Genomic DNA, 19,903 nt, shown 5'->3' on the forward strand with positions numbered 1-19,903 from the left:
ATACATCAGCCATTTTTGGGGGTACAGGCGCAATTTCCTGCATGACCCAATTTTTTCGTCTATTTTTGCCTGTTTATTTTATTGCACCTACCTGTTTTCGCCAGTTTTTTGGCGAAAATGGGAACGAGCATGCGATAATATCGCTGGATTTCGCCGACAATATTATCACACCTAATTCAATCCAGCCCTTAATATGCATACACCCAGAAGTCAATGTAGAAAAATACTACATGTACTAATCTTGCCTGTGGTGTTGCATAATTTATTAGGACCCCGTTGCAAAGTTATGGTTGCATGCATGGGGGCTATTTTTCCACATTGCTCCTAGTTTGTGCGGAAATACATTTTATCTACCTACCATTGAACAAAACATCCACATGACTGGCCCTTGACACAAGTAGAACCATTTGAGGTGCATTTTGGCTTCATTCAGAAACTATCATAAAGTACCACTCATCAGCACTATGCCGAGTTCACTGCACAATGACTGAAACTTGCACTGACCTGATAATAGCAGTCATTGATCTCTATAGTGAGCACATTTACATTACTCAGTGACATTTATTTTAAGGTCTGGCTGCACCATAAAAAAAATACAGCGTATGAAACAAATTTCAATGTGTGCTGAGAATTTGCCTTTCCTATAGAGATCAATGATTTTAATAATCAGATCCATTTAAAATGAGGTCATCGTAGTAAATTCAGCAGATCAATGCTTTTAATGTATTTTCATTTATATTGTAATTATATTTTATAGGGATACATTTTATAATTTACCCATAGGGCATATTTACCAATAACAACAATTTGGCCCGTTATATATAATTTCTTATCGCTGCATATTGCAGCAGTAAGAAATGATAACAATGTATTTACCAAATAACTGTTGCTGGGGCATGGGCTCCGATAATAGCCCACCTCAGCGAAGAGTTGGGATCAAAGTGATAGCTACAGCAATTACTTTTCTTCTGGGTATGGACCCAATGAGCTTAATGAACATGCGCTGCTTTTGGGCTACCAGGAAACTATTCAAATGATCCCTCTCTGAATAAATGCAGATACATTAGCTACCATGGGCTAACACCATCTGATGATGAGCGTTAGCTACCAGGGCCAAGCTCCAGAGCTTGGTAACATTTCTCTATTTAGCAACCCCATAGATTCCTATGAGGGCTGCTTTTACTATCCAAAACGGGGAACACAGCAGAACATCTTGGATATACATCCTGGGCAAATGTATCATTAGGAAGGACAGTACTGGATGACACCATCCGAGGGTGTGACACCAAAATAGCAGAGATGCTCTGCTATTTTGGTGTCACCCCCTCTTATGGTGTCACTGAGCAGCACTGCACACGTCATCCATACTGTGCTGGGAGAGGATGGGGGCTGCCTAGCAGTGCCTGAAGCGCTGGGCAAGCCCCCAGTGTGATGCCCCCTTAAATGGCACACATCATGGCCATAAGGACACACCCCTTGCTATTACCTAAGTGCCGCACTGGGTGTCACCACCCATAGTGACGCCACTGATCGTGGGGCACTCTTGCCTACTCTCCCAAAATGGGCGGGAGGTGCAGAAAATCGGGTTGTGCTCCCGGCCCCCTCCTGGAATGGGCAGCCTCATCATCGGCATCCTGGGGATACCTAATGTTTGCAGGTTACCTTAAAAGTTTCTGTTTTCAGGGAATTTCCCATAAAATTTTTCTGATAATTATGCCTTTTAAAGTCTTACTTAGATACTATGGTTTGTGTCTTCATCTTTATATTATACTTTGATATCTATTGTTGCCTTGGTTTTTTTATGTCATTTTTGTTGTTTATAAATCATAGCAATGTATATGAAAATCACAAAGGAAGTCGATATTTGTGTTTCAGTCAATTATGTTTACCTATTTCTTGAAATATTTTTTCCTACATATGTCAGGGCATTGTTCTATATGTCAGATTTAATTTTGCAGCAGTATGTTGCAAAAGCAGGGGGCAGATAATTGTTGTTAACATTGTTCTTATTCTGGAAGTAGGATGATATGAGCCAGAGGATAAGCAGCTGTAACTGATTTAATCCACATGAAGTTGCAGTGACTTGGGTGCTGAATTGCTTAACGTGGTTACATTTGGTATGCACAATAAGAAACCCCCACCTAGAAACTGACATTTACCCTGGGGCTCCAATGCTGATGCTTGTAAAAAGCATATGTCTATTTTTTCTTTTTTTTTGTAATTCACTTTTATAATTGTCATTGCACGCTATAAAAGTATTAAACCTATGACATCCTTCTGACAGAACATATGGCGATCATAAAATATACTATCTGACTTCGGATTCAAATCACAATAGAACAAGTTGGAAAACATGAGAGTGTAGCCAGAGGGGGTCATTCCTTAGTGAGATGAAACAAAAGTCGTGGAGACAGAAACATGTCCATGAAAGACAGATAAGACTGTAAAATGATTGGGTATGAAACAAGAGAATGACGTAATGTTCTTGGCTTAAAAAATGGAAGGCACACCGTTCAGAATCTGGATGGAGATACTATGCCAATTAGTTTGGAGACAGGAGACCTTTCATTACCAGAAAAGGGAACAAAAATGTGTGCAGGCTATACAATGCAATTGTTTCAAATATATTTCCCAAATAGCATAACTGCTGCTTTGTTTCATGTGAAATAATTATTGTTAAACTGGGCTATTATTAATTCTTTATAATGTCTTTATAGGGTGGAGTACATGCACTGTGTGCTTTAGTGTTAGGAAATATTGAAAACAGTCACAGAAAAGTACACATTTTTCAATAGCTCATATAGATTTTGTGATATTGCAATTCACTCTTTAATTGCAGTACTGTTAAACTAAGATTGATGTGTTGAAATCTTACTGACGCTGTGAAAAATAAATACCAAAGCATATCACTTTTGGATGTAAATTTATCATACTACTGAGAGGCAGATAATACAGTAAGGCAGGTTATGGACTGGTCATTCTTATTCTTGGATCATCAACTGCTGGGCCCAAAGCCTTAATTTGTGCCCTAATGTACTTGACACTAAACTATGGGAAATTACAATTTTTTCCTCATAGGAAGTCATTTTTTACATTTGTATAATAATGTGTGTTAATGTTTATGGTTTGATGTGCATTTGTTGCAAAGAAACATTTTCTTTCATTTATAGCAGCAGTCCCAGAAAGTTGTTTATTTTCTTTATGTAGCAGGATATGCATCTTTAAGCATGCATATGATAGTCATGATGGTCGTTTTAATTAGCTTTCTTTACCTTCCATTATCTCCTTTTCAAAAACTCTCTAGAGGGCAAATAAGTATGGCTTCAACAGGGTTACAGCTCTTAGCATTTGATGGCATAGGGGGGGAAAGTAATTGAGGATGTCACAGTGATGTGAAAGGAATCTGTGGGCCTCAATCTGAGACGGACGCAGGTGGAAAAGCATTTGGACGCATATAGGATGAATGTTTGGAAGGTTTATTTGCACCTAGCATGGAGATGGTACAAGTGCAGACATTAATGATGAGGGTTGCGCCTGCAGACATAATCCCAGTGGGATAGTCTTCCACTGTCAATCACACAGATTTTCAGCACCTTTGGCGGATTCTGGCATTAGCATAGGAAAGTAAATAGAATGCCATGGCCATAGGGAAAAGCGGAATCAGAATCAGGCCCGCCCTACAGTATATAAGGAGATGAGATCCATAAAGACAAACTGAAATCAATCTTTGTTTCCTTTTCTGGAGCATACTGCACTTTTTTCACAGCTCCTATACAGTATATATTTGAATATGTGAATATGTATATACTGTAATTGTGTATACACACGGTCAGATTTGTCAGATGAACGATTTTACCAACGATAAACGATTTCTGACAGTATTAAAATGAATGACATCATCAAAATCTGACTGCAAATACAGACAATGTCAGATATCGTTATCTGACATGCGGGAACGCGCATCTTTGATCGATGCATGCCCTACATCTCTAATGGTGCATACAGGCGGTCAGATTTTGTGTCAGATCTGAACGATAACGATTTTAAAAATCGTTCATATGTGATGTCAGATAACGATATCTGACATCTGATGTGTTTGCAGTCAGATTTGGACAATTTCATTCATTTTAATACTGTCTAAAATTGTTTGTAAAATCGTTCATCGTTAATCGTTCATCTGACAGATCTGACCGTGTGTATGTACCATAAGATATGAACGATAACGATTGTAAAAATCATTCATATCTGATAAGAAATCTGCTTATGTACCATTACTTTTACTTCTCAGATGCTCATTGAATACGCCCTTCATCAGATTTTAGTAATACATAATCACTATATTTGGGGAAAAAACCCAGTGCTGAAAAAGTTATGCTAAAAAATTTACTAAACCTTGCACTCGTGCTTTAATAAAGAATTGTTTCAAGTTACTTAGTATACAAAAGAGAAGGTGACAGAATTATAATTTGTCTTAGCATCTGCTTCTGGACAGAGTGCAGACTTTCCATATTACACACACAGCCAAAATACAGAATATGCAATAATATAAACACTTTCTATGAGTGAAAGTGATGACACCATGTGAGGGCTATTAGGACTTCAAAGGACTTTTAAAACAGCAATGGTATAAGGTTTCAAGTGGTAGTTCTCAATCTTCGTCAGACCAACAAAAATAATACTTGCCTTCTAGATCTGCCTGATGCTGTAGGGATATCAGCACAACCCATATATAGTATGTATCTGTATGTATATATATATATATATATATATATATGCCTCCCACTTTTTAAGGGGCCAAAAGTAATGGGACAAACTAAACAATCCTAAATCTAACTTTCACTTTTTAATACTTTGTTGCAAATCCTTTGCAGGCAATTACAGCCTGAAGTCTGGAACGCATAGACATCACCAGACGCTGTGTTTCATCCCTGGTGATGCACTGCCAGGCCTCTACTGCAAATGTCTTCAGTTCCTGCTTGTTCTTGGGGCATTTTCCCTTCAGTTTTGTCTTCATCAAGTGAAATGCATGCTCAAATGGATTCAGGTCAGGGGATTGACTTGGCCATTGCATAACATTCCACTTTTTAGCCTAAAAAAACTCTTTGTTTGCTATTTCAGTATGCTTCGGGTCATTGGATAAATAAATATACGTACTGCGCTCAGCTTAACCTTAATCTAGGCTAGGAAGATGGTCTCGTGTGGACTGATATATAAACCGTGAGAATCAGTATGATTGTGAAACAACGAGGGGTTTTAATGCAAAAAACGGGGGGGCATATACAATTCATATGTATACATCACAAAATGTACAAAAACAAATAAATTAATAGGGAAGGTGATAATATATATCACTATTTGTAACAAAGACAAATAGATGGGTAGATAAGTGATAAACATTAATCAAATACAATGATCAATAAAGATGGGCATGCATAGGAGATCATGAATGAGATATACTGCTGTTTGTACAGATGGTTCAATATCAGAGCTCAGAATGTGTCCAAAGTCATGTAGTTGGACAGATCGGTGTTTAGGAATGGGGTTGTAGCGGCGTCCCGCTTGTAATATGGTATAGTCTAATGTAGCGCTAGATGAGGTGCCCGGGTGAAACTTCCTGAGGAAGGGAGTACGGAGAGATCGGCAGCCAGGGGGTTAACTCTGACCGACTGCCGCTGACTCCCGTGCAGGTACCGGCGGTGCACCTGTTCCCAGGCGTCCGCCGGAGCCGCAGTCCGGAACAGCTGCTGCCGTGGTGTGAGATTCCGGACTATTTGATTAATGTTTATCACTTATCTACCCATCTATTTGTCTTTGTTACAAATAGTGATATATATTATCACCTCTGTATTCACTCTTGTGAGGTCTTCTCTTGATTGTTGACTTTGACACATATACATCTACCTCCTGGAGAGTGTTCTTGATTTGGCCAACTGTTGTGAAGGGGTTTTTCTTCACCAGGGAAATAATTCTTCTGTCATCCACCACAGTTGTTTTCCGTGGTCTTCCCGGTCTTTTGGTGTTGCTGATCTCTCCGGTGCGTTCTTTCTTTTTAAGAAAGTTCCAAATACAGTTGATTTGGCCACACCTAATGTTTTTGCTATCTCTCTGATGGGTTTGTTTTGATTTTTCAGCCTATTGGTGGCTTGCTTCACTGATAGTGACAGCTCTTTGGATCTCATATTGAGAGTTGACAGCAACTGATTCCAAATGCAAATGTCACACCTAGAATCAACTCCAGACCTTTTACCTGCTTAATTGATAATGAAATAACAAGGGAATAGCCCACACCTATCCATGAAATAGCTTTTGAGTTGATAGTCCCATTACTTTTGGCCCCTTAAAAAGTGGGAGGCACATATTGAAACTGTTGTAATTCCTACACCGTTCACCTGATTTGGATGTAATTACCCTCAAATTAAATCTGAAAGTCTGCAGTTAAAGCACATCTTGTTTGTTTCATTTCAAAACCATTGTGGTGGTGAATAGAGGCCAAAATCTGAAAATTCTGTCAATGTCCCAATATTTATGGACCTGACTGTATATAAATTTTAATTATTATTTATTTATTTATTTTTGTCTATAACTGTTTTTGTGAGTTTGTCTTTTTTATTCAGACAAATTTAAAGAACTATCCTATTAAAGATCCACTTCATATAGTCTAATCCAATTATACTTCATCCAATTACATTTAGTTGCTGATTGAATATCTGGAGTTATTTATATAAGAATAGCACTTAAGCTTGATCAACATTTTCAGATTTCAGGCATTGCATCCCGCCACTCATGACATGCCGGCGTTAATAACGCCGGTATGCATGAAGAAAATCACAAAGGACAGCTCTTCTGATAAGCTGAAACTTTCAGCTTATCATAAACCTGAAAGAAACTTTCAGGTTTATGACCCAGAAGTCCATCTGGTATGCGCACTCCGCCCAGGGTGCTGGGAGGGATCTGATTGGATCCCTCTCACAGCACTTTGCAGAAAGAAGCCCATAGGCTTTTATTGGGTAACACCATTACCCAGGGCCGTAGGTAGGGTGGTGCGGCTGCACAGGGTGGAATGCTCCAAGGTCACCCGCCACACACTTCCCGGATCAGAAGGTCTGCAGGAACAAACTTCCAGTAGTGGTGCACGGCGCACCAAGAATGCCGGGGGAGGTGCCCGCCCTCCACCCCCTGGAGGGAAAGGTAATAATTCAGGGGGAGGAGGGGGAGCGAGTGGGGCATCAGTGCTGCACAGGGTGCTCTGCCATCCAGATACGGCACTGCCATTACCCATTGGGTCCAAGCTGCAGAATGCTTTGCTTTCCAAAGCTTATTGCATATCAGAAATTCGTTCAGACCCCGAAAACTGCATTTTCTGGGGGTTTGACCATATTATTGATGATAGTGCATCCCGCCCTTGGACAGAAAATTATTTTTTTTTATACCAAGTTGTGAAATCATTTTATCATATGTGGGCTTCAATACTATAATTCTAAATTATCAACATTTCCAAGGATGAGGTTGACTGATAATAATCACCAACGCATGAGTGTTCATAAACTATTCTGAAGTGTTCACTGGTAGGCCTAACTTTCTATTGTGAGATGGTTGTTTCACTGGTAGGCCTAACTTTCTTTTGTGAGATGGTTGTTTGGCTCAGACATAAAAGTTGTGATGAACGTGATTCATGATAACAATAGCACAATACAATGAAGATTGCTATATAATGGCACTGAGGCTATATATTGTACATACCTCTCAACAATCCGACAGTCCCTATATCAGGGGACTTTGTGCCATTCCCTGATCAGGACGTTCATCTCAATTTGTTGAAACATTCTCCATCTCCCCATCCTGAAATACCATGAGCTGCTGTTGGGAAGTATATATATATATATATATATATATATATATATATATTGTGGCATGGTATAAAGGGGATATGGTATTGAATAGTGGGGCATGAGGCTGCATATAGTGGATACGGGGATGTTTTACTCCTCATTTAACTATATAACTTGGATGGTGCACTGTATGTATTTGTAAAGTAACTGTGCTGCATATATTGGGCACTGACCTGTTTATTATGGACAACTATTGTAAGTTTGCCGTATTTATTTTTATTTTTCACCATGCCCCAAACAAAAAACATTTACATATTTGTTATAATATTTCTGCATGTCGCCTATATATTTCATTAAGTGGCATGCAGTACTAGACTAGTTTAAAGGATCACGCTGAAAAGATATATATGTTGGCAGGTATAGTATAATTATTATATAATTTAAAAATTTTATAATTTGAGTAATAAAATGTTTAAGCTTTACGGGGTTTTTAATTCTCTCTATTTCTCCTGTCTCTCTCTTTCCTGCTCTTTCTTTTCACCCTCAACTGTCTATGGCGTCTATGTACTAAGCCAAAGTGGATTGAGATAAAGTACTAACCAATCAGCTCCTAACTGTAATTTATCAAACACAGCCTGTAATGTGACAGCTTGGAGCTGATTTGTTGGTATTTTAATTCCATCTACATTATCTCTCTTCAAGGCATAATGCATAGACCCCATGTATCTTATCAGTGCTTGATTTTATTAAATAGATCATTAACATTTGTTTTTCTTTTTATATTTACTATAGTACTTTTTGTGTTCACCTCTTTTTCTTTCTGTTTGTGGCCGTGCATCTTTACAATACTGTATGTGCCTCTTTCCTTACTTCTATACATTTATACATGTTTGGCTGTAGATAATGTTTGATTTTTAGACGTGTCTTTGTTCTCATCAAGCAGTGGTATGTGATGGGAAATAACAGAAGTGTTTGGAGACTATAGATGTAGATCTGTGTTATGCCGGGACTCTCTGGAAGTTACATCGCTGACAGTGATGGGAGGGTCAGAGGTCATCCTAACTGTCATTACATGCCAACTGATAAAAATTTTTATTATCACTACTTAGCAGTTACTTCAGTGGGGATATTGACATTTTACTACATTGACTAACTCAAATGACAATGATGATGCAGCAATGGACAGGCCATATATTGTGGATGCTGCAACAATGTCTGCAGACCAGGCCCTCCATAGCGCAAGTCTGAGTTCATCACTACTGTAGCACCTATTGCTTATTATACTTAATGGAGGTGGTATCATGCAATTATCCTTACCATTAAGTTAGCTTATTTGTACCATACCTGCCTACCCTCCCGGTTTTCGCGGGAGGCTCCCGATTTTTCGGGTAACCCCCCGCACCCCCGGAAGGGTAGGCACTTCTCCCGCATTCTGCCCACTTCCTAATGAAGTGGGCAGAATGGGGAGAACTTCCGCGGCAATCGCGGGTCCCTGTGTACAGGGCGGGGCTTAAAGACACGATTCTTCATGAATCGCATCATTTAGCCCCGCCCCTTATTTAAATATGTGCCAATCGCGCCAATTTGCCGCGGAGGGGGCAGGGCTTAATGCCGTGAATCGTTTGGCCCCGCCCCCGTCGGGACCCAGCTGCGAACCCGGGGAGGAGATTTAAAAGGTAGGCAAGCATGATTTGTACAAACAGTTTTTAAAAGAGGAATAAACTCTTCTACCACCAAGCCCAACTAGGACAGTATAGCAGCATGTTTATACACTAGGAAAAGTGATTTTATTATGACCACATTTTACACAGCCATAAACTGAATAATTCCATATTGTGCAGATGGGTCCACAATACATCTAGCGTGTGTTAAACAGCCCTTCTAGTCATACTATGCCTTTATGTGATTGTGCATCTGTTTACATTCAAATGCGTCTTATTTGCACAACTACGCGACTAGATAGCACAAGCAACTTCTGCTGATTAAAATTATATGATGCATACCTATCTTCTCTGAGCAAGTGCGGGTATATCTGCATGTGAAACGCTACGTTGCTGTAACAGTGGCTGTAACATTGTAATATAGCATAACACATGCAGATATAAGCGCAGACGCACACAGAACATAGGCATGCTGCATATCATTTTAATCAGCAGACGCTTGTACTATCTAGTCGTATCATTGTGCAAATAAGATGCACTTGAAGGTAAAAAGACACGCAAAAAGATGCTAAGCACGACCAAGTCACACTGAGCTCCCGCGTTATGTGTGGCGTGACTTATAGATCATACTTACCGACTTTTCTTACTTCTTTTCCGGGAGCAGCCCGGTCATCTCAGTTTTGGGGGGTGGGCCAGGCTTCAGCTGTCATTAGTCCCCACCCCCTTTGCTGGAAAGCCCGTAATTTGCGGGTCCGCGAGGAGGGGTGGGGCTAAATGACGGAATTCGTGTTGTTTAGCCACGCCCCTGCACACAGACCCACAAATTTGTTCTAAAATCTCCCCCATCCTGACCACTTCACTAGGAAGTGAGCGGGATGTGGGAGATATGCCTATTCTTTCGGGGTTGCGGGGGGTTACCCAAAAAATCGTGAGCTTCCCGCAACTCCCGGGAGAGTACGCATGTATGGGATAGATGCATGTGGGCACATCTGTAGATTATTTTTTATTTATGATATAAATAAGTGTACTACATTATATGTCTTATTTTTAACGTTACAATGGGATCATGTAGCTTAATGTAGTGGTCATCCCTGTTTAGTCAATTCAAAACTGTTATGCAGTAAAATAACACAACCTCAAAACAAGTTGATTTTTTTTTTGACATTTATAAAGTTCCAGTTCCAAGAATAACACTTCCCACATTGTTTTAACCCTAAATTTGAGAATTTTCAGAAATAGCAATTTTCCCATATGTATGATTGGCCAGATGGAAAATAGCCATCACTTTGAATACAGGTGGGACTACCTGAGAATGATAGATTTGTGCCCCACTACAGTACTTGTTATTTTAGCATTCATTCTGGGAAAATGTAATTCTCTATTGAAACATCACATCTAGCTTTAGCTTTATCACCAGTAATGATAATACATCAGTCCTCATCCTCACTTTATTTTAACATAGAAACAAGAGTGAAGGAAATAACAACATGACATTTGCTCTTTATCTATTAACTAGACTTCCAGTTACAGAGCTGTTTTGCCACCATAACAGAACATTTTTGTTGTCATAGGACTATGATGACTTTTTTGCATGACCTGAAAGGTAGATTTTTGCTAAATAAAAACAGCTAGGCTTCCTTTTACATACAATCATTACAAAGCAGTGTGAGTCATATTTGCCTACTCTCCCGGAACGAACGAGAGGCTCCCAAAAATCGAGTGGCGCTCCTGTGAGAGCAGGCAGGTCTCCCAGCCCCCTGCAACCCCTCTGCACCACCACCCCGCCATCTCCACCGGCATCCACTTTCCCCCAGCAACCGCCCACTTATACAATACAATACAATTGGGTGGTCCTGGAGGAGCCGATGACATGGTTCATGCTGAATCATTGTTACCCCTCCTCCTGCTGCACAATGTGGGTAATCTCGGCATTGTGCAGCAGGGGCAGAGCTGTGATGATGCGATTATGCAGTCACGCCCCCCAGCCTCACCCCCAAACTCGCATTACTCTCCCTATGCCGATTTGGCTGCTTCCTCCAGGAGGGGGCAGCCAGATTGTCGGCAAGTATGGTATGAGCACAACTATTTATCAAGTTTATGGGGTCTATATATTATTATTTCTGATTGGTTCACGCAAGTTAAGTATCTGACTTGCTGAGAATTGTGGGAGCAGTTACATTACTACCCATTATTATTTCAATATTATTGCAGTGCAGGATAAAACTGCTCCAAAATGCAGCTATCCCTATGAGCCCTAACACTGCCACTAAGCGCAGACAGGTATCTAGAAGGTTTTTAGCAGTTAGGTAGGTCTATAGGAAGTAACTAATTACTTATTTTACAATCATGTTATATCTTACCTCTCAACATCTGGGGGCTTGGCAGAGAGAGAGTAAGGGGACATGGCCTCACATCACACTCCCCATTTCCATCACTCTGTTCCCAGCACTTCCCAAGCTGCTGCGCTACTCCCAGACTCTCCCCTGCACTGTTTAGAATAGATGCCATGCTCATGTGCACAGTGTGTATTAACCCACTGCCCTGCATAGCACCTAATGTATGTCACAGGCAGGGAAAGTTGTTCTTGCTCCTGTTGACTGTCAGATAAATATTTTAAGGTATTTCACTGCTTTAAGCTAATAAGTTCCTTTAAATACTCCACACACTAAAATAATTATTATTAGATAGATAGCAATATTTTAGAAAGCAAATGAACAGATCATGACTCTCAGTTTAGTATATGTTAATAGATTATATCAAAGGTCTGAATAAATGAGTTTTCTATGCCTGAAAGGTTTTGCTTATTGAGGCTAAAACTGCGATATTACTGGTTGAATGATGTGAATTTTAATCCTGCATTAACTGACATACAAGTTCATTTCAATTAAATGAGGTTTAAGTTTTTGACTTAAAACATTGTGCACCAAATAGATGAAAAATTCCTGGGTGGGATTACTGCATAAAGATATTAATTTACAGTGTCTGTATAAGATAAGGCATTATTGTGATGCATTGTAGCATAACATTTATGTTTTGTTTTTACGAGTATGTTTTGGATTTTGCTAGATTGTCAATATGAGCATTAATATTTGACCAACTGGGAAATCCCTAGCAGTTAGAGGGTCAGATTCTGAGCCGGACACAAGTGGATTTCAGCTATTACGCATGTGCCAAGTAAGAAAGCGCCAACTGCACACATACTGGATCAGGCGTATGCACACATACGGAGATCGCTAGTGTGTACGGATTGATCTGTATGTCAACACACCTTCCCATGAAATAGCCATTTCTGTGAGGTAACTGGGTGGTGACCATGCGATCTCACAGAACTGTTCCATCTTATGGGAATGTCATGGAAGTGTCGTGGGCTTGAAAGCAGGCTTGCATGCAGACAGAAATTGGATGCATGGTTCAGACAGATCTCTGCACCCAACATGTGCTGGGTGCCTATCCAGATGTTAATGATGGTGTCGTGGACTTAAAAAGAATGGTCGGGACAGGATTTCTCATGGAGGTGCATAGTTCTGTGGCATACATGGGTGGATTGTTGCATTTGCATAAAGATGTATATAGCCTGCAGTGGTATTATGGAAATGAGGCCATGGATGCATGCTACTCAGAATCAAGCCCATATTGCTTAAATCAGTGGTTCCCAAACTCTGCCATTACAGTCCAGGTTTTAAGGCTATCAATTCTTGAGCACAGGTGACTTAATTAGTACCTCAGTCAATTTGATTTAACCATCTGGATTTAAGCATAGATATCCTTAAACCCTGGACTGTAATGGCAGAGTTTGAGAACCTCTGACTTAAATCATTCCATACAAAACTATTAAATGGGAAACAGTCCTCCGTTGTCACATGGGTGTTACTAAGAACTGGAGACTCTGAGTGCAATGTTTTCTGAGCATAACTGCCCTCCAGTGATAGGGGAAGAGGGTTCCCTGTAGGGAAGCCAATCCACCTGATTTTTTAATCCCAGGACTCGAGATTGAAAAAAAATCTTAATTCCGGGATTCACAGGATACCCGGGATTGAGTCCACTCCACTCCAGTCCAGTTGGAGACGGCAACAGTGCAGCACACACACAGCCTCCACAGCTTCAGCAATCAGTCCACTTGCAGTGTGGCACAATTTGGCAGAGCAGAGAGAGTGCAGGCAAGCCAGCCCAGTGACTCACTTCACTATCGCAGCAGGCAACAGGTAATTGGCAGTGACTAACTGTGACAGTCCACCCAGTCCTCCTCGCTCCAGTCCAGGTGCAGGCACTGCTCAACCACCCTCAGACACTGTTTGACACAGTGCCACTGTCACTCACTGTGTCACTCACCGTCACTCACCACACGTGGCCATGGCATTCACTGTCACCTCACTGACTCACCTCAGCTTAATCGGGCAGGCGCGGCTGTGAAGGGGCAGGCTGGCATGGGGCTGCACAGCGTGACCTTTGACGTTACGCACAGTCATTCAGTCGCACAACCTTCCCGGTCCAGGGTAGTGTGCTCTGGGACGAGTGCCTAGCTAAACTGCCCAGATAAACTGTACATGCGCACTGCAATCCTGGAAATCCCAGGATTGACAGCACCAATCCTGGGATTCAAATTCCAGCGTTATTTGGGCAAAATCCTGGGATCCCGTCAATCCTGATCAAGGGACTGGCCTCCTTAGATTCCTGTTCACTTAAATGTGTCAGCAGGGGCGGAATGGCCGTTATCTTTAGCGGGATAAATCCCGGTGGGCCGATTGGTCCAAGGGGCCGCTTGTTATTTTTGGCCCCGCCCCCTGAATTGCGTCACAGGCTGTCCCTGTTTTGTGTTTGCATGACAGGCAGCCCGTCGGCTGCCTGTCACAACTAGCGGCCCGCCTCTCTCATGCAAAGAGGTTTGCTTTCCTCTTAAGCCTGGGTGCTGCTGCTCTGCTTCATTCATATGGAGGAGAAGCGTGACAGCGGCAGCATGTAAGTCACGGAGGTAGGAGGGGGGTCCGTCATGCCTGCTAGCCAGCCCCGATTGTGTCCTTTTCACTCTGTCCGCTCCCCAGGCTGTGAAGTTTTAAACTGTAACTTTACAACCTGGGGAGGAAACAGAGAGAAGAGGGAGCAATCACTGCCCCCCCCCCCCAAGCAAAGTCAGTCCTATCTCCAATCAGTCCTGCACTACGCAGGTTAAGATCCCTCTGTTCACCCACAAGCTAAATCTACGATCAGCCAGCATGATTTATTAGGCTGTGCTGAAAACAGAAAGTGATGGGGGAGGGCTGCAGTGTCCAAAATGTTTTTCATGTAAGCAGTCAACTCCCAACCACCTGGAACTGGGCTGAGTGCACACAGCTCCATAACATGCTAGACTGAGCCGGGGGTGGAGGCTGCTGAACATTTAGCTCATAGAGTTCTGTAATAACAGTGAGGAGCAGCAGCAGGCGAGATCCTGTCCTTTCCCTCTCCCTGGCCACACTACCCCCTCTCAAGTCAGCACATTAAGTAATATCTAACCTGGCCTGCCTCACCCAGATATGTGGCTGCAGATTTGGGCACCCGGGCTGGCACCTTCCTGTGCCTACTTTGAGCAGGTTCTAGTGCTCTTTTCCTGGGCAGTGGGCATTCCTGCATGTATCTGATGGAATCGGTATCATATACCGCCGGACGTGAGCCCGGCGGATGTAATAGTGACGCGGGAAGGCAGACAAGTGAAGATCCCAACGAGGTAAGTATGTAATCTATCCCTAACTTCCCCCCCCCAACCCTCCCTTAGGAGGTTAGGCACCCCTGAATCCCCCTAAGTGCCTAACCCTAACCTCCCCCCATGGGTGCCTAAACCTAACCCCCCACCCCACACCCTTAACCTAAGCCCCCCCCTTCCCCTAGCCTAACCCACCCGTGGGGAGTGCCTAACCCTAAGTCCCCCCCCGGGAGCACCCATCCTACCCCCCCCCCTCGCGGCTGTCTGCTCTCACCGCCCGGCATACCTTTGTGCGGTATGCCGGGCATCGGGATCCCGACACAGGGATAATGATAGGTGGCGGGATTTCGATGCCTATCTTTAGTCCCATGCAGGGATTTGACAGTCGGGAAGCCGCATACCGTATCTGATTGCCTATAGAAAGCTATAGGCTTCTTTCTGCAGAAATCCCCAGAGAGGGATCCTTCTGATCCCTCCTCCCCCCTGCATGCATTGGCCCACAGTTAAAAACCCAAAAGTCATAACTTCACATGGGACAGCTTATTATCGGAATAGTTGTCCTGAGCGTAAGTAATCATGCATACGGCATCAATAAATGCCAATATGCATATGATAAGGGGTGGGATGTGAGTACGACAAAAAGGAATAAAAAATACAGAAATTGGAATAATCCATGTGACCACTAAAATAAAAATATTTTTCTTAAATACACCAGTACAGGGGAGGAGTTGGGACCAGAAAGGGGAGGTGCCTGGACAGGAGAGAGGAGTCACAAATTATTAAATTGACCCCCCTAAAAGAAAAGCCAAGATCCGCCCCTGGGCAGGGACCAAATTAATTCAACTAGAGGGAAAGCCAGGAGAGGAAACAGACGGGTTGGGGGGGCTATTCTTTTTTTTTATTATTTAAAAGACTAGCTGATTTCTCGGGTAGGTAGATGGGAGATTGGACTATGCTGTATGATTCTGGGGGATGGAGGAATGATGATCTGTCTGTCTGAGAGGGAGGGGGTTTATTCTGTACTAAGGGGAGATGATATGTGAGGGGAAGGGGGCTATTCTGCACTAAGGGGAGATGATGTTTTAGGGGAAGGGGGCTATTCTGTGCTAGGGCGGGAGGACGCCACTGGGGAAACGCAGGATGTTGGCGCTGGAGAGACAGGATGATGGTGCTTGGGAGACACAGAAGGATGGTGCTGGAGTGAAGCAGAGTGGTGGCACTGGAGAGGCATAGGGGATACCACTGAAGAGACAAATGGGGGGAGATATGGGCTGGAGACACACCAAGGAGATGGTGCTGGAGACACACATATAGTATGGTAGGACCACTGGTACTTCTAGAAGAAAAAACGATGCAAATGGTACCAAATGACCAAATCTATTTTATTAATATAAAATTGTTTGATATGGGAAACTCACATTTTGTCCTACCCCAAAACTTCTGTTTCTATGTATTGTTTGGTTGAACCTATGTTGTATGATGAATGACATTGGCTTTATTGCTACGCAAACAGGTGGCTTTCAGAACATGTGATCTCAGCATGAATAGTGAATACCGACTCTGAAACTAGAAACTGCCTGTTCAGGAAGGATCAATACATTCAGAGGTTCCCTGCTGCAGAGAAATCATTTAGGTAAGAAAATGCTCATTCACATGCTCAGCGTGAAGAATGTACAACACTAGTATTCAAAACGCCTGCCTGATGCTACCTTTAAAAAGTACAAATAGGTACCTTGAGACATTTGTGTTACTGTATGTTGCTTTCATTAATTGTATTACTTGATATATGGGAAATTGTATTTAGTGTCTGACTGTAATTGGTTTAGTAAACATAACAAAACTGTACCAAGAATAAAGTTTATTAAATAACAAACTGCACTTGCAAATATGAAACAAATCATACGTTCCTACAGAAATTAAAGATAAGTTCCATTTTGTATTTGTTTAGGGGTTAAGGAGTCTATTTAATTAAACCTACTCCTCATCCAGTTACATAAAAATTGCTGCTTATCGCAAACATTTCTCCATATTTATATGAAATTAGCTCAAACTTCATTTGTGCTTGCTTACAGTACGAAGAGAACAAATGTATATGCACATATCCATATTTGCATGTAGAGTATATACCACTTGTGAGAGCAGCAAAAATGTCTAATGGAAATCAAAGTATGTGAATCACAAATAAACTTGTAGGTATTCCAAAGCTTTTCTGCTCACTACATGATGTGCCAGGTAACTGTGTTTGAAATGTTAGATGATGCTGACTAGGACGGCTGCTGTGTTTTAGTTTTAAAGATTGAAAAGAGATTCAAACACACAGCAATAACATTACACATGGCTTAAAACCGTTGTGTGTGAAAGGGACTGATCCACATGTAAAAGACCTGACGGTTTTTTTCTGTCCGGACAAACCCATTGTGTGTGAAAAGAGCTTCAGGGCAAAATTTACTAAGCGGCGGGTACTAAACTGTGGCGGTTTGTCGGCGGTTTTGCTCTCCGCAGATTTACTAAGGCCGAAACCGCTGCAAACCGCCGTCAAAACAAATTTTAGAATAGAATAGAACAGGGCTGCCATTTAGAAACCGCCATCAAACCACCACCAAACCCCCAGGGTTAGAACCCGCTGTCAGACCGCCACCAAACCGCCGGGGTTTAGAACCTGCCGCTTAGTAAATTTTGCCCTAAGAGTCTGTGTGTCACGTGTGACAACTTTTCTATCACAGCATTTTTTAAGTATTTTATTACACTTTTAATATAAATATGTTTTAAACAAGTTCATACAGTATGATTGACAATTTGCAGTAATCAGCAGTTTCTAAGGCAATTTTGCTAATGGATGACTAACTCATTAAATTAATGAAAGGCTTCTTGCTATTTGATGGGATGTCTACTGAAATGATAGGTGTCAAATAAAACTTATTACAATAAAAATATTTTGTCACTTTTTGAACGTGAGATTTGTTCCTACATGAAATTTACTTTCACCTCACAGAAGGTTTGTTATTTTGTTCAGTCATGTTTAATGCGTCTGTACTGTCATGAAGTAAATCTTATTGGCTTAATACTGAATCACTAATTCATGTAAAAAAATGTTATTCCTTTGGATTTTATGCTTTTTTTATTTGTTTTACACACAATGTGATTTGCAAGGGTATATTATAATTGTGGAACCATGCACACAACAAAATAATGTAATAATTTAGCTCTTCTCCTCCACCATACACTTTTTACTATGCTCTGTTCAAGACCTTCTTTGAAACACTCTCTAACCTTCACAGGGACAGGAAGAGAGTATTATTTCAGCCTATTCAGTGGCAAACGCAGGATTTCTAGAGGGGGGTTTCCAAATGCTTGATTTTAGAGTGAGTGTGGCCAGTCCATATAGAGGGCAGAATTAGCACTTATCCAGCTTTAATATGCATCATACAAAGTATATTGTGTGTCATAATTCCAGCATATAGAGGACCAGCAATCACAGTAAGCCATTAAATGCGGCAGTAGGGCCATCCTGCCTGAGCTGAATGTTTGTATTTTAGATGTGGGCACCATTCCAGAGTATTAGAGCAAGTCCAGGAGTCTGGGGGAGCAGCAGAATAACCTAGCACTGCCCTGTATATATATGTACATATTGGGCTCTATAGCAGCACATCCCTAACAGTGCATGTTTTCCATATCTCCTAGTTGATGCACAGGTTATTTATTACTAGCTGATACATGTGAAAAGATTCACAGGTGGTGCTAATTATTTCATTTGTGATACTGAGAATAACATGCAGCACTTGTAAAATTCTATTATATTACTATTTATATTGTGGTCATGGTGTGGGCTGGGGAGGGGGGTTTCCAGGCAGACGGAAACCCACCCTGCGTTTGCCTATGCTATTATTCTGATAATTACCATGCAGAAAAAATATATTCAGAAATTTTTTCACTTTGATAGCCTCTTTGAGTCTTATTTGCACCTGGAAATAGGGGCGGTTCAAGGGGCGTCCTGGCAGGACTATTGTCTGGGGCGCTGCAATCCTGGGGCACAGCCGCAGTCACTTAGCTAGCGTTGACTGCCTCTATTTACTGAATTTAATTAGGCAGAACCAGCAGCACTATGAGCCAGCGCTGGCACTAGGAGGATCCAGTGGCACTAGGGGATACATTTACTAAAGTGAGAGTTCTTAGAAGTGAGTTTTAGAAGAGATGTTGCCCATAGCAACCAATCAGATTCTAGCTATTATCTTCTAGAAGGTGCTACTTAAATGTTAAGTAGAATCTGATTGGTTGCTATGGGCAACATCTCTTCTAAAACTCACTTCTAAAAACTCTCACTTTAGTAAATTTACCCCTAGGAGTCTGCACTCTGCTCTGCTTATGCATTTTATTTGAAACACACAACTGGTGTTCTCTCAGGGGCAAATGCAGTATTTTTAGGGGGGGGGGTTCCATATATATAGCCATGTCAGCCCCAGCCCCAAACAACCAGTCCCAGACAGCCCCTGTTCCAGCCAGACAGTACCCTGCCCAAGCCAGACAGTACCCTGCAACCAGTCAGACAGCCCCTGCACCAGATAGCCACCCCAGCCAGGCTGTCCCAGGCCCAGCCAGCTATCCCCAGCCAGACAGCCCCTGCCCCAGATACAGTAGCCACCCCAGCCCGCTTGCCTCAGCCTCACACAGCTATCCCCAGATAGCCATTCCCTGCCCAACACAGCCAGCCCAAGCCCGATAGCCAGCCTTCTCCAGAC

At 42.0% G+C, this 19,903-nt stretch overlaps 1 protein-coding gene across 2 annotated transcripts in view; it reads left to right on the forward strand.

Annotated features, from left to right (window-relative positions):
* The window catches only part of SEMA3D (semaphorin 3D), a 212,171-nt gene that overhangs the window by 15,171 nt on the left and 177,097 nt on the right, over positions 1 to 19,903 (forward strand). The window contains exon 2 of one of the 2 annotated variants that reach the window (XM_088468794.1): positions 16,681 to 16,800. The exons of the other annotated variant lie outside the window; for it this stretch is intronic. The gene's annotated coding sequence lies outside the window, so the exon portion shown is untranslated. The remainder of the gene's footprint in view (positions 1 to 16,680; positions 16,801 to 19,903) is intronic. 2 annotated transcript variants of the gene reach the window in all.

Source organism: Taudactylus pleione, unplaced genomic scaffold (genome assembly GCF_031769625.1).
Source record: "Taudactylus pleione unplaced genomic scaffold, aTauple2 ptg000086l, whole genome shotgun sequence".
NCBI classification, from domain to species: domain Eukaryota; kingdom Metazoa; phylum Chordata; class Amphibia; order Anura; family Myobatrachidae; genus Taudactylus; species Taudactylus pleione.